The sequence below is a fragment of the Macaca mulatta genome, chromosome 16, assembly GCF_049350105.2.
Source record: "Macaca mulatta isolate MMU2019108-1 chromosome 16, T2T-MMU8v2.0, whole genome shotgun sequence".
Lineage (NCBI taxonomy): Eukaryota > Metazoa > Chordata > Mammalia > Primates > Cercopithecidae > Macaca > Macaca mulatta.
This window is the reverse complement of record NC_133421.1, coordinates 9,489,754-9,505,067: the sequence shown is the minus strand read 5'-3', so window position 1 is coordinate 9,505,067 and position 15,314 is coordinate 9,489,754.

The window sequence follows — 15,314 nt, the reverse complement described above, 5'->3', positions numbered from 1 at the left end:
TGGTGGAAACTCCAGCCAACTCTTACATTTCACATATGGTGAAAACGAGGTCCAGAGACCAATTTGATTAAATCAACAATCTCCCAATTTTCCTCTAGGGTCCATGGACTGATGGGTAATAGAGATGAAGATGAAGGGGGGATTTTTAAAAAAATCTTTTTTGTTATAAAATATATTTAACATTTACCACTTTAACTTTTTTTTTTTTTTTTTTTTTTGAGGCAGAGTCTCACTCAGCCGCCCAGGCTGGAGTGCAATGGTGCGATCTCGGCTCACTGCAACCTCCGCCCCCCGGGTTCAAGCGATTCTTCTGCCTCAGTCTCCTGAGTAGCTGGGACTATAGGCATGTGCTACCATGCCTGGCTAATTTTTGTATTTTTAGTAGAGACGGAGTTTCACCATGTTGGCCAGGATGGTCTCGGTCTCTTGACCTCGTGATCTGCCTGTCTCGGCCTCCCAAAGTGCTGGAATTACAGGCATGAGCCACCACGTCCGGTCTCCACAGTTTAACATTTTTTATGTGTACAATTCAGTGAGTTTAATTACATTCACATTGTGTGCAACCATCACCACTGTCCATCTCCAGAACTTTTCCATCTTACCCAGTTGAAACTCTGTGCCCATTAAATACTAGCTCCCCATTTCCCCTCCCTCCAGCCCCCAGAAACCACTGTTCTTATTATTTTTTTTCTTTTTATTTTTTAGAGACCAGGTCTTGCACTGTTGCCCAGGCTGGAGTACCATAGCACGATCTCTGCTCACTATAGCCTCAACCTCCTGGGCTCAAGCAATCCTCCCACCTCAGCCTCCCAAGGAGCTGGGATTACAGGCGTGTGCCACTATGCCTGGTTAGTTTTTTGATTTTTGGCAGAGATGAGGGTCTCACTATGTTGCCCAGGCTGGTCTCCAACTCCTGGGCTCAAGTGATCCTCCTACCTCAGCCTCCCAAGTGCTTGGGATTACAGGTGTGAGCCACTGCCCCCGGCCCATCATTCTTTCTGTCTCTATGAATTTGACTTTAGCTACCTCACATAAGTAGAATCATACAGTATTTGTCCTTTTGTGTCTGTTTATTTCACTTAGCATGATGTTTTCAAGGTTTATCCTATGCTGTAACGTATCAGAGGTTCATTCCTTTTTTTTTTTCTTTTTTTTTTGAGACAGAGTTTCGCTCTGTCACCCAGGCTGGAGTGCAGTGGGGCAATCTCAGTTCACTGCAACCTCAGCCTCCCGGGTTCAAAGCAATTCTCGTGCCTCAGCCTCCTGAGTAGCTGGGATTACAGATGCGCATCACCATGCCTGGCTAATTTTTGTATTTTTAGTAGAAATGGGGTTTCACCATGTTGGCCAGACTGGTCTCAAACCCCTGACCTCAGGTCATCCTGTCGCCTTGGCCTCCCAAAGTGCTGGGATTACAGGTGTGAGCCACCAAGCCCCACCTCACTCCTTTTTAAAGCCAAATAATATTCCATTGTATGTACAGTATATACCACATTTTATTTATCCATTCATTCTTCTATGGACACTTGGCTTGCGTCCACCTTTTGGTATCTGAGTCCCTGCCTTCAGTTGTTTTGGGTATATACCTAGAAGTGGGATTGCTGGATCATATAATTCTTTTTTTAAATAAGTATTTTATTTTATTTTATTTTATTTTATTTTTTGTGGCAGGGTTTCACTCCGTCACCCAGGCTGGAATGCAGTGGCTTGACCTCAGCTCACTGCAGCCTCCATCTTCCATGTCCAAGTGATTCTCCTGCCTCAGCCGCCTGGGTAGCTGGGGCTATAGGCATGCGCCACCACACCTGGCTAATTTTTGTATTTTTGGTAGAGATACGGTTTCTCCATGTTGGCCAGGCTGGTCTCAAACCCCTGACCTCAGGTCATCCTCTCACCTTGGCTTCCCAAAGTGCTGGGATTACAGGGGTGAGCCACCAAGCCCCACCTCACTCCTTTTTAAGGTCAAATAATATTCCACTGTATGTACAGTATATACCAAATGTTATTTATCCATTCATTCTTCTGTGGACACTTGGCTTGGGTCCATCTTTTGGTCTCTGTTTGAGTCCCTGCTTTCAGTTGTTTTGGGTATATACCTAGAAGTGGGATTGCTGGATCATATAATTCTTTTTTTAAATAAGTATCTTATTTTATTTTATTTTTTTGTGGCAGGGTTTCTCTCTGTCACTCAGGCTGGAATGCAGTGGCTCGACGTTGGCTCACTGTAGCCTCTGTCTTCCAGGTCCAAGTGATTCTCCTGCCTCAGCCTCCCGAGTAGCTGGGGCTACAGGCATGTGCCACCACACCTGGCTAATTTTTGTATTTGTGGTAGAGACGGGGTTTCACCATATTGGCCAGGCTGGTCTCGAACTCCTGACATCAAGCAATCCACCCACCTTGGCCTCCCAAAGTACTGAGATTACAGGCGTGAGCCACCGTGCCTGGCCTGGATCATATAATTCTATGCTTGATTGTTTGAGGAACTGACACACTGTTTCTACAGAGCCTGTGCCATTTTATATTCAAGGAGCGGACTATTTTAAATCCATTCTAGTCCTCATGCCAAGGTTGCACAGCCAGCCTCCCGCCACCACACTGCTTTTCACTTCTAGTGGCCCACACCAGAGCTTGTTTGTTTCTTATTGTTGCCTGCTAAATTTCGATTCCATCTGTAAGGTACTGAAACAAAACATGCCCTCTTACATAAAGGGCGGGGCCAAATCTTAAAGTAGCATTTGGCTGGAGTTACCAGAGGACAGAATTATATTTAAATCCAACTCCTGTACTATAAATAGTCTCAGCTGCAGGTGGCGCTCCCTCTCGGGAAGGTCTTGGTTTCACTCTGTCTAGAGGCAAAGGGTATAAAGCTCTTCTGAGATTTTTAGTCCCTACCCTGCCCCCCATAAAGTCACGAAATTTGGAGGAGTTGACAGAAGGAATTAGAAGCTTCTGTTTGTGGAATCGCTGCAGCAGCAGATAAGGAAAAACTATTCCTTAAGTTTAAATGAGGCAAAACAACTTTTGAAACTAATTTGGCCTGAATCTCATAGTAGGAAACAAGTCCTGGGGGTCTGATTAAAAAAAAAAAAAAAATTCGCCAAGCGCGGTGGCTCAAGCCTGTAATCCCAGCACTTTGGGAGGCCGAGGCGGGCGGATCACGAGGTCAGGAGATCGAGACCATCCTGGCTAACACGGTGAAACCCCGTCTCTGCTAAAAAAAAAAAAAAATACAAAAAACTAGCCGGGCGAGGTGGCGGGCGCCTGTAGTCCCAGCTACTTGGGAGGCTGAGGCAGGAGAATGGCGTGAACTCGGGAGGCGGAGCTTGCAGTGAGCCGAGATCCGGTCGCTGCACTCCAGCCTGGGCGACAGAGCGAGACTCCGTCTCAAAAAAAAAAAAAAAAACAAAAACAAACAAACAAAAAAAATTCAAGTTAAGTTAGAAACACTGAATCCAAAGTGAGGGTAAAAGTCAGGATTCCGTTAAACTACAGTTTGTAATAGTGAAAGAATAGTGTGGAGGAAACAGAAACATCATTTTTTCACTATTAAATGTTAAAACGGGTTGGGCGCAGTGGCTCACATCTGTAATAAAGTATACAAAAATGTGTAAGCAAAAATAAAAGACTTTTGAAGATAACCACTGTAAATAGCTTTTTAAAATGCATAGATGAGAAAATTTTTTTTTTTTTTTTTTGAGATTCAGTCTCACTGTGTCACCAGGCTGGGTGGTGCTGTCTTGGCTCACTGCAACCTCCGCCTCCTGGATTCAAGTGATTCTCCTGCCTCAGCCTCCCGAGTAGCTGTAACTACAGGTGTGTGCCACCATGCCCAGCTAATTCTTTTTGTATTTTTAGTAGAAACGGTTTTCACCATGTTGGCCAGGATGGTATCGATCTCTTGATCTCGTGATCCGCCTGCCTTGGCCTCCCAAAGTGCTGGGATGACAGGCATGAGCCACCATGCCCAGCCGAAAATAGATAATTTTATGTACTACTTTACAATTTGCTTCCCTTCTTAAAATATTTTATATTTGTTTTATGAAAATATAATACATTTACATCATTCAAAAATAAACAAAAAAGAATACACAGTGAAAAGGCTCTCTACCACCCGTGTCCCCCGTCAGCCCATTTCCGGTCAGCCTACTTCCCCCAAAGGGAGAGCCACAGGTAGACTCTCGTATGTTTTGTGGAGCTCCTTGGGCATACGCAAGCAAATATGAATCTGTTTTCATCTAGTCCCCTTTTTATATAAAAGGTAACACTGTTCTGTACCTTGCTGTTTTATTTTAACAATATCTTGGAGGTCTTGTTTCTTTTTTCATAAAGAGCTGATCATAGCTGCATAGATTCCATTGAATCTCTGTACCGTAACCTGGTTAATCAGTTACTCTTTGCTATTGCTGCTCTGATGAATAATCTTATACAAGCCTCATTTTGTATATATCCAAGCACATCTATAGGCAAATTGCCCGGGTAAATGCACTGTAATTTGGAAAGATGTTGCCAAATTGCCCCCTCTAGGGATTATGCCAATTTACACCAGTACCAGCAATGACTTAGAGTGTCTTGTTGCCCACAGCCTGGATACAGAGTGTGTTGTTAATTTCTCCAATCTGATATTTGAAAACGAAAAATGGCATCCAAGGGAAAAAAAGTGTCATGGTGTGGTTTACATTTGCGTTTCTCTTCTGAGTGAGCCTGAACATATTTTCATGTTTACAGGCCTTTTGCATATCTTTTTTGAGAACTGTCTGTTTATATGTTTTGCTCACTTTTCTATTGGGTTATTGGTCTTTTTCTTATAATTTTTTAGATCTCTTTATATGTTAGGAGAATACACATTTGTGATACGATTTGAAAAAAAAGAATCCTAGTTGACGTGTCTGCTCTTTGCTTATAATGTGTGTTTTTTGCCAAGTACATTTTCAAATGTAGTCTTTTAAAATTTTAAAATATCATTTGGATTTTAAATCATTATCAGAAAAGCAAAGGCTACAAACACGTTTTCCAACGTTTTCTTCATTCTTTAAGGACTTACAGTTTCACTTTTACATTTAAATCTGTGACCCCTTTGGAATTTATCCTGATGTGAGGAGTCAGGTGTGGATCCAATTTGATTTTCTTCTGCCTGGTTCCCAGCTGTCCCATTACCATTCACTGAATAATTCATTTCTCCTCATATCATCATAAAGAACAATCCTGAATGTTTCTGCATGTATTTCTGGATTTTCTCTTCTGTTCCATTGGTCAGTCTGTCTAATACGAACCACTGCTATACTGTTTTCATTACTGAAGTACTATAATATTTTTAATCAACTTACAGAGCTACTCCCCATCCTCTGCCTCATTGCTCCTCCTTTCCAGAATTTTCCTGGTAATTCTTAAGCATTAATTTTGTAAATTGTCTTTTTAATCATTTTCCTAATTTTTAAAGTCATTGGTACTTTCTTTGTTATTGTGTTAAACTTATCAGTTAATTTATGGAAAATTTACATTTTATGATGTTGAGTCTTTCTGTGCAAGACTACTATTTGTTGAAGCCTACTTTTGTACCCTTCTGTAGTGTTTTTACCTTTTCTTTAAGTGGATTTGATGTATTTCTTATTACTTTTTTCTTTTCTTCATTGTATTTTTTCTTTTTTATTTCCAAATCTCCAGAACCTGTGAATTGTGTTAAGTTTATTAAAAAGCATTTTATCTTTTATATTGCTCTTGTACGTCCTTTTCTTCTATTATATCTTCTAACTGACTGTTGAGTATTAGTTTCTATTTTTCCGTTTATTACATGTCTTGGACGTTTTCCATGTTCTTAGATATAGATTTACTTCATTTTATTCAATAATGTTTCTCCTTACATTCTGTTTGAATGTAAGGATCTTGGGATGGAAAGATTATCCTGGATTATCTGGGTGGGCCCTCAGTGTAATCACAAGTGTCCTTATAAGAGGGAGATTTGACACACAAAACAAGCAACAGTGAAGCAGGATGCTGTGCTGCTGCTGGAGGACAGGGGCTAAGGGACACAAGAAATGCGACTCCGGGAGCTAGAAGTGGATGGGAAATGGATTCTCCAGAGACAGCAAGGCCCCACCAACACCCGGATTTGGGCCCAGTGAAACTGAATTCGGACTTCTGACTTCCAGAACTGTAAGAGAATAAATGTGTGTTGTTTTAAGCCACCAAGTTTGTGGTAATCCGTTACAGCAGTCAGGTGAAATGGATACGCGTGTCTTTCTTCCCTTTCGTGTATGCTACGTGGCACACCTAAAAACGCAGACTCTGCCGGGCACGGTGGCTCATGCCTGTAATCCCAGCACTTTGGGAGGCCGAGGCGGGAGGATCATGAGGTGAGGAGATTGAGACCATCCTGGCTAACACGGTGAAACCCTGTCTCTACTAAAAATACAAACAATTAGCCAGGTGTGGTGGCACCTGCCTGTAGTCCCAGCTACTCAGGAGGCTGAGGCAGGAGAATTGCTTGAACCTGGGAAGCAGAGGTTGCGGTGAGCCGAGATCGCACCACTGCACTCCAGCCTGGGCAACAAGAGTGAAACTCCGTCTCAAAATAAAACAAAACAAACAAAAAAAACGCAGACTCAGGCCTGATGGGAGAGAGGGGGAACCACAGGCTATCAGGAAGGTTCTCTTCCCAAAGAGGGCAAATATGTTATCAGATGTATTTAATATAAAGTCTCCAATAACACAGTACATTTTAGACTCAATCTCCAACAATGCATTCCCAGGATTTTGTGTATTTTGCTCTTTTCCTTAACAACTAGAACACAATCTGCCAGGTCCTTTAGCTTAAAGCCAATGAACATCCTATTGTAGGTAAATCTTTTCTATTTGTCTGAAGTATATGAAGTCTTAACAGTTATGCTTTCAGTATTCCCATTTCTCATAAGATAAATATTCCAAAAAATGGTAAAAAGCCTTGCTATACAGATGAGGATGTAACCACAATGGAAAGGGAGGCTGGCTGACAGGACCACTGTGTGATGCCTCCAAATATGTGTTTATCAGCGTATGTTCAAAAACCTGAATTCACCATGGAATGTAGCTATGAGATTTTAAAGTTGAATGTAGTAAAGTTAAGGAACCTGAAGAAGGTTCCACGATTGGGGATGACATCCAAGTAGCAGTGATATAGGAGGCAGGACTTGACTCCAGAGGTGGGGCTTGGACTCCGGACCAGATTGAAGACTAGCTGAAACAGGGAAGAGGTGAGAACACCACTCCATAAGACACGCCTACCGGTGCCATGCCAGTTTACCATTGCCATGGCAACACCCAGAAGTTACTACCCCTTTCCATGGCAAGAACTCAACAACCCAGAAGTTACCAACCTTTTTAAAGAAATTTTTGCATAGCCACCCCTCGCCACCAGCTTGCCCTTGAATTCTTTCCTGGGTGAAGCCAAGGACCCTCCCTGGCTAAGCTTCAATTTTGGGGCTCACCTGCCCTGCATCAGTGGAACCAGTGACAGTCACAGAGGAAAGGCTACACCAAAGCTTGCATTGGCAAATTCTGGGTCTTTCCTATTCATCCAGGTTTTCCATGGCTCCACACAGTGCCAGGCATGCAAGGTGCTCAGGGAGTGTTAGTGGAATGATGCCACATTCCAGGGAAGCTCTTGACCACCCCAAGGAGCTGGGATGGCCTCATTTTTAATCCAGAGCAGGTACCCTGAGAGCTGCAGAAAGTTGGTGAATCACACCTGTGGAGACTCAGCTGCATCTGGACCCGATTTGGATGCAGAAATGCTAGACCTTGAGTTGATGCCATAATGGGAAGAGCCTTGTGTTTTCATGTGGTTGGAATGTGAATTGTGGTCAGAGGCCAGGCTGTGGTATACTGTATCTTCTAAAGATGGCCATGACAGGCTGGGCGCGGTGGCTCACGCCTGTAATCCTAGCACTTTGGGAGGCTGAGGTGGGCAGATCATGAGGTCAGGAGATCGAGACCATCATGGCCCAAATGGTGAAATCCTATTTCTACTAAAATATAAACAATTAGCCGGGCGTGGTGGCATGCACCTGTAGTCCCAGCTACTCGGGAGGCTGAGGCAGGGGAATCGCTTGAGCCCAGGAGGCAGAGGTTGCAGTGAGCTGAGATCACGCCACTGCACTCCAGCCTGGCGACAGAGCAAGACTCCGTCAAAAAAAAGAAAAAAGAAAAAAAGGTGGCTATGACAATATCCTTCATGTCACATACCTGTCACACAATGCGACTTATACACTCCTTTTTGAGAAGTAACATCTATGTCCCCTTCCTTTGAATCTAGATGGGCTGGTGATTATGGCAGAAGTGATGTAATGTGACTTCTCGGTCTTGGTCATAAAAGCCACCATGCAAGCAGCATGACTGTCTGTGGCTGCCATGCTGTGAGGAAGCTCAAACCAGCCTGCTGTTGCAAAGACACCACATAGAGAGACCTTGAGTCTGTGGAGAGCAGGGAGAGTGGAGGGAGAACACTTTGTGTTTTTACTTTTTAAATCAAAATGATTAAAGTATAATTTATAAACAATAAATGCACTCAGGTTAGTTGAAAGAGCCTAGATTCTCGCATTTAAATTTTTTAAATTTTAGAGAATTTTAAAAATTATTTTATTTTTAATATTGTCTTTTGTAGTTTTGTGATTCTTATCATTTATGTTAAGTTTTTCAAACATTTAGGAGCAACAGTTAAAACTTAACCACGTGTTTTGCTGGTTTCCTTCTCACCATTGTTTCTTGTTTTACGATTTATTGTGTTCTGAATCTGATTAATGTTTACGTGGCAGGGTTGTAAATTTGTAAACAAGGCACTCAGAGGGGCAGACAATAGAGACCATATCTGATCTTTTCTTCCTTCCTTCCTCACACTGGCAGCAGGAGGAAATGCATTAACTTGATAGTTAATGGAGTCTCTGTCTCCTCCAGATTAGATGCTGTCTTTGGAGTAAATATATAGTCATTTCCTATTTCATCTTCCAACTGGGCAGCCCTTCTCCATCTCATTTCCTTTCCCAAGATGGCATTTGGGTATACTGGGAGAGAGCTGGCCATCCCTGTGCTGTCCTCCCTCAGCTGTTCCCTGACCCAGGGTGGCTAGTCTGGTCTCTGGACTGGCATCTGCTGGGACCTGCAGGTTCCACCCAGACTTGGGTATGTCATGGTGTCCGCTGCTCCCAGCTACGGATGACCCATCTCCTCAACCCCAGGTCACAGCTGGCCCAGAGGCCTCTCAGCAGATGCTCTCCCCTCACCGTGTCAAGTGGGACTACATGGATGCCCGGCATCACGCTGCAGCATGAGGGGCCTGGGAGCTGTTCCTTGCTCTTCCCACTCTCTGCCTCCCTCCGCCTCTTCTATGCTTTTGCCCAAATCCTGCCTGGATGTGGCAACCCAAAGGGTTCCTCCTGCTTTGAAGCATCCTCTAGTCTATGTCCCCAAGTTCCCCATACCCTTCTGGATTGTTCCACCATACCAGGCCCCGATTCCAAACCAAGAAGGGGAAACAAGAAAGTGCGTGCCTGGCCTCTCGGATAGGCCTCTTTCTTCTCCCCCTTCTGCATCCTCCAGGGCCTGAAGAGTTGGTTTTTGCTCCCTTATAGGTAGAGTTAAGCTCTTCTTCTCTGCTGACATTCCCCATGCCTCACTTTTCTCCTTTTAGGGACCCCAACCATTGCCACTCAGCCTTACGGTGAGGAGCAAGGGATGTTTTACACTGTGGAATAAATGCTATGCTTTTGAGTTGATGCTTCATTTTTTTATATTGGAACCAAGGACTTTTTTTGGAAATAGGACTTACTAAGGATAGAAACAATTACAAATCTAACTAGAGTCCTCAAAAATATCCTAAGATAGTTCCTTGGGTGGCCTCCTGAATCACAGTGTTTATAAAACAGTGTCCATTCCATTATTCTCTGCTTTTATTGAGTTCTTCATTCCTACCATTATGTGCTGAATTTCTAAGAACTGTTTCTTGTTCTATGATTGCTCCTTTTTCGTTAATGGGATTTTTTGGGGGTATTTTTTTTGTGGTAAAATACACATAACATAATTTTTTCTATTTTAGCCATTTTTTATTTTTATTTTTATTTTTGAGATAGAGTCTTGTTCTGTTACCCAGGCTGGAGTGCCGTGGCACCATCTCAGCTCACTGCAACCTCCACCTCCCAGGTTCAAGCGGTCCTCCTGCCTCAGCTACCCTAGTATCTGGGATTACAGGCACATCCCACCATGCCCGGCTAATTTTTATATTTTTAGTGGAGATGGGGTTTCACCATGTTGGCCAGGCTGGACTCCAACTCCTGACCTCAGGTGATCCACCCACCTCGGCCTCCCAAAGTGCTGGGATTACAGGCATGAGCCACCATGCCCGGCCTCATTTTAACCATTTTTAAGTGTACAGTTTAGTGGCATTAAGTACAGCCAAAATTTTTGTGTAACCATCACCACTATACCTGAAACTCTTCATCATCTCCAACAAAAGCTCTGTGCCCATTAAACAATGACGTCCCCTCTATTCTACTTTCCCCTCTATGAATTTGCCTACTGTAGGTACCTCGTATACGTGGACTCATACAGGATTTGTCCTTCCGTGTTCGGCTTATTTCATTCAGCGTAATGTTTTCAGGGTCCATCCACATTATAGCATGTGTCAGAATTTCATTCCTGTTAGAGGCTGAATAATATTCCATTGCATGGATATACCACATTTTGGACACCAGGTTGTTTGTTGTGAATGCAAGAGTCTGTCATTAATGTTATTGAGGGTATTAATTTGAATATTGTAAGTACATTCTTGTATTTAGAATTCGTGTACTCCATTCTTTAGCGGATTGCCCTTCTTTATCCACCTTTTTCAGGAGGTGGATGGGCCTTACTTCGGGGTGATCGTCCGTTGGCTGTTCACCCTGGGGAGTGGAGCTGGAGGCTGACGCGCTTGGAGGCTGGTGCGGGCTCCCTGGTCCTCCGCGTGGATCATCTTTTGCTGCCTCCCCGCTCCTCTCCCGCCGACCCCTCAGCTACCCAGTCTTGGTGCTAAGTGGATGCAGATGAGACAACGGGCACATTTCCCTGCAGGGACCGGAATAACCGCCAGGGGGAGCCCCAAGGATAAGGCGCGAAGCGGCCGGGGCTCAGGTTGCGCAGGCACCGAGGGCACCTGGGCTCCTCCGCCCCCTGCTCTGTGAAGGCCAGGGTGCTGCAGGGCCGCTCTCCCCGGAGTCTCTCTTCTTTTGGCCGCAGCGGGTGGACCGCAGAGTAGTCCGGGTGCAGCGGCGCCCGGGCAGCTGCGGAAGTGGCTGGGTTGAGGTGGCGGCTGGGGCGCCACGCGCGTTCCCTCTCCGGCTTCTGCACCCGCTTCTGCACCAGCCTCGGGCTGTCAGTCCCCCGCTGGTTTAGTGGCGGAGGAAGCGAGGCATGATCCGGCAGCCCTGGACATTCCTCAACCTTGAAACCCTGATGCTTGGGACCCGCTGCTCAGAGCTGGGGCGGGGCGGAGCTCTGCTGGGGAGATCTTTCCACCTTCCTCTGGGGAGCCCCTCCTTTTTGCGGGGTGCTCAGCTCACCACTGCGTGACTTCGCTCTCAACGAAAAACACATTTCCTCAAATTCCTCAGATTTCAGTTCTGTTAGTGACATTCTCTCCAGCTTTATAATTTGCTGGAATATATATATGTATGTGTGTGTGTGTGTGTGTATACATATATATTTTTATATATATATATATATATTTTTTTTTTTTTTTTTTGAGACGGAGTTTCGCTCTTGTTGCCCAGGCTAGAGTGCAATAGTTGCTCACTGCAACCTCCGCCATGCACTACCATGTCTGGCTATTTTTTTTTTTTTTTTTAGTAGAGACGAGGTTTCACCATGTTGGTCAGGCTGGTCTGGAACTCCTGACCTCAGGTGATCTACCCACCTCGGCCTCCAAAGTGCTGGGATTACAGGCATGAGCCACCGCGCCCGGCCGGAACAGATCATATTTTACACTGTCATACAGTTACTTCTTTCTGATAATTTCCATGAGATGTGGGGAGAAAAGAGGCAATTGTGGCGATACAATCCTTGAAACCAGAAATCAATGACGTTATACTTGACTGGATTTTAACCTTCTACCGCATTATGGTTTTGTGTTTCCTCCTTTCTTCTTGTCTGTTTTTTGATAATTATAAAAATTGATTCCTGTCTAGGCACAGTGGTTCCTGCCTATAATCCCCAGCATTTTGGGAGGCCAAGGCGGGAGGATCACTGAACCCAGGAGGTCGAGACGGCAGTGAGCCGTGATCACACCACTGCACTCCAGCCTGAGCAATAGAGCGAGACCCTATCTCAAAGAGAGAGAGAGAGAGAGAGGAAAAAAAAAAAAGAGTCCTAATGATCTAGCACATTCTACATTCACTGCATGATTTTGGGACATGTTTCGTTGGGGATTATAGTTCTGAATTACATAGTATTACCGGAATGGGCTGTGATCAGGATTATAAATAGCAGCAATTACATGCTTTTTGAACTAGAAAAGATGTTCTAAATTGACCTAGATATATACAGACTATTGGGACACGTGATGGATAAAAATTAAGGCCTCGTAGCGGACTCTGAAAAACAATGTTTTCCACCAGGGGGAGCTGTAGACTATGGCTGAAGGTATCCAGATTCAAGTCTTTGTCTTGTGCCACTTTTAAACGTGATTCTCCTGATGGTGCCTTCAGTAGGGCCACAATAAAAACCAGGCTAAGGCAGAAAGGTTGAATGGGTTCTTGTAACTGGGAACGTGAGCTACAGCGCTGCCTTTAGGCACAGCTGGATTCAGGCATAGACGCTGCAGGTCTCAGGCTTTGCTCTCTTCTCTGCTTGACTTTATCCTCCCAAAGGCCCTCCCCTCATTGTGGCAAAACGGCTGCAACAGTGCTGGCCTTCATCCTCCCAGACTTAAATTCAATGAGCAAAGACCCCACTTACCTAATGGCTTCCACAAACATCCAGGAATTGAGTCTCTTGACTAACTGGCCTGCCTTTGGTCAGATGTCCACTCCCGCGCCCATCTCAGTCAGCAGGCAAGGTGATGGATTGGCAGGGCCTGGCTCACACCAGGCTGAGGGTGAAGCCGGTTTAACCTAGATGACAAGGACTGAGGGGGACAGGGAGAGGTCTAGAGACAAAATCAGGCTCTGCTCCTGGAAGTGGGTGAATGGGTGCTGGGCAGCCCCCAGAAAACATACAGAGAAGGAGGCCTGGTGTGGAGACTCACACATGTAATCTCAGCACTTTGGGAGGCTGAGGTGGGCAGATCACCTGAGGTCAGGAGTTTGAGATCAGCCTGGCCAACATGGTGAAACCCCGTCTCTACTAAAAATACAAAATTAGCCGGGAGTGGTGGCAGGTGCCTGTAATCCCAGCTACCCAGGAGGCTGAGGCAGGAGAATTGCTTGAACCTGGGAGGTGGAGGTTGCAGTGAGCTGAGATCATTCCACTGCACTCCAGCCTGGGCGACAGAGAGAGACTCTGTCTTAAAATAAAATAAAATAAAATGGCCGGGCGCGGTGGCTCAAGCCTGTAATCCCAGCACTTTGGGAGGCCGAGACGGGCGGATCAGTAGGTCAGGAGATCGAGACCAACCTGGCTAACACGGCGAAACCCTGTCTCTACTAAAAACACAAAAAATTAGCCGGGCGAGGTGGCGGCACCTGTGGTCCCAGCTACTCGGGAGGCTGAGGCAGGAGAATGGCGGGAACCCGGGAGGCGGAGCTTGCAGTGAGCTGAGATCTGGCCACTGCACTCCAGCCTGGGTGACAGAGCGAGACTCCGTCTCAAAAAAAAAAAATAAAATAAAATAAAATAAAATAAAATAAAATAAGCCATAGAGAGAAGGAGAAGGTGATAACATAAGGCAGATGGAATGCACCATTGGGAGGTGGGGTCGCGACAAGGGATGCAGAGTATAGACTGTGGGGTCGGCTCCCCACGGGAGAAGAGACCTCTCAGCTGGCCGTTATGCTGAGTAGACAGCCTGAACTAGTGACTTCAGAGGGGAGGCAGCTCTGGGAGATGACACAGTGGAGGTTTGGTCCTGTGACGTTATGGCTGAAGGAGGTAGGGGAGAAGCATGTGACGTGAGGAGTTCGGGGCGCTCAGAGGACAGGCTGATGGCTGGATTGGTCATGGGGATGGTAAAATCACCAGAATGAGAAGACTGGGAGCTGATGGAGAAGAGGGTGTGCCCACTGCTCAGTGGATGATGACGTTCACCAGGGATGGGGGCGGGGTTGAAGAGGTGAGTGGCATGGCCCTCAAGGAACCACTGGGAATGAGGAGGACACTGACCCCAAACCTCTCAACTCTGGGGTGTGTGGTGTCTGGGAGGAGCCTGTGAGCAGAGCCAGATCTTGAGTAAAGAAGGAGGTGGAGGGAAAATCCTGTGAATATGTTAAGAATGCAGGAGAAACTGAATTAAACAGGACAGATTAAGCAGATCTATTTATCTCTTCACCCTCCCAAAACCCCACTAAAATTACAATAAAAGGATAAAAAAGGCATAAACCCACAAGGACAAGAAGAACGGGGGAGGAAATGAGCACAGACAGGAGAACTCAGCATTCTGGAAAGCGGGGGGAGCGTGGAGAGTGATGACTGACTTGGCAGAGCAGAGGGAGCTCAAATCCAAGCGCTGGCGGGTGGGGGTGGACATCAAAAACCAGCAGAATCCTGGAAGCCTGAGGGATTGGAAATATCGGGTGTTTCATCTATTTACTGGTAGGAAATAAAATACCCCCAGTGTTGCATGGCTTGAAGCAATGCCAGTTGTAACTTCATGATTCTGTGGGCCCACTGGCTTCACCAGGTGGCTCTGCTCCACGTGATGCTGGCTGCGGCATGGGCCTGGTAGCTGGTGTTGCTATCCTCCAGCAAGTCAGTGAGGGCTGTGAGTTGAGGACCTCTGTCCTTCTCTATGTTGTGATTCCATGTGCTTGGGCTTCTCAGAGCACGGTAGCATACAAATTAGCTTTGGTTAGTTAAATCCAGTTCTTCCCTAGGGCCATTTTCCCAATGCATTTGATCATCAATATCAGTATTATCACATGACCGGTTTATGTAAGATAGTTGAATCTTAGCAACAAGGTGAGTGTTAACACTGTATCACAATATGGCTGTAGATATAACCTGAAAAATAATCGACAAAAGATACTGGCATATTACTAGCGTCTTAGTCATGAACAGTGAGTCCAGTCCATCTGGAGTAATCATAGCATATGACCAAAATGTCTCCCAGAGCGATGCCACTAGGGTTTGCAGACTTCCGTTTGGCTTTGTCAGGTTTCAAA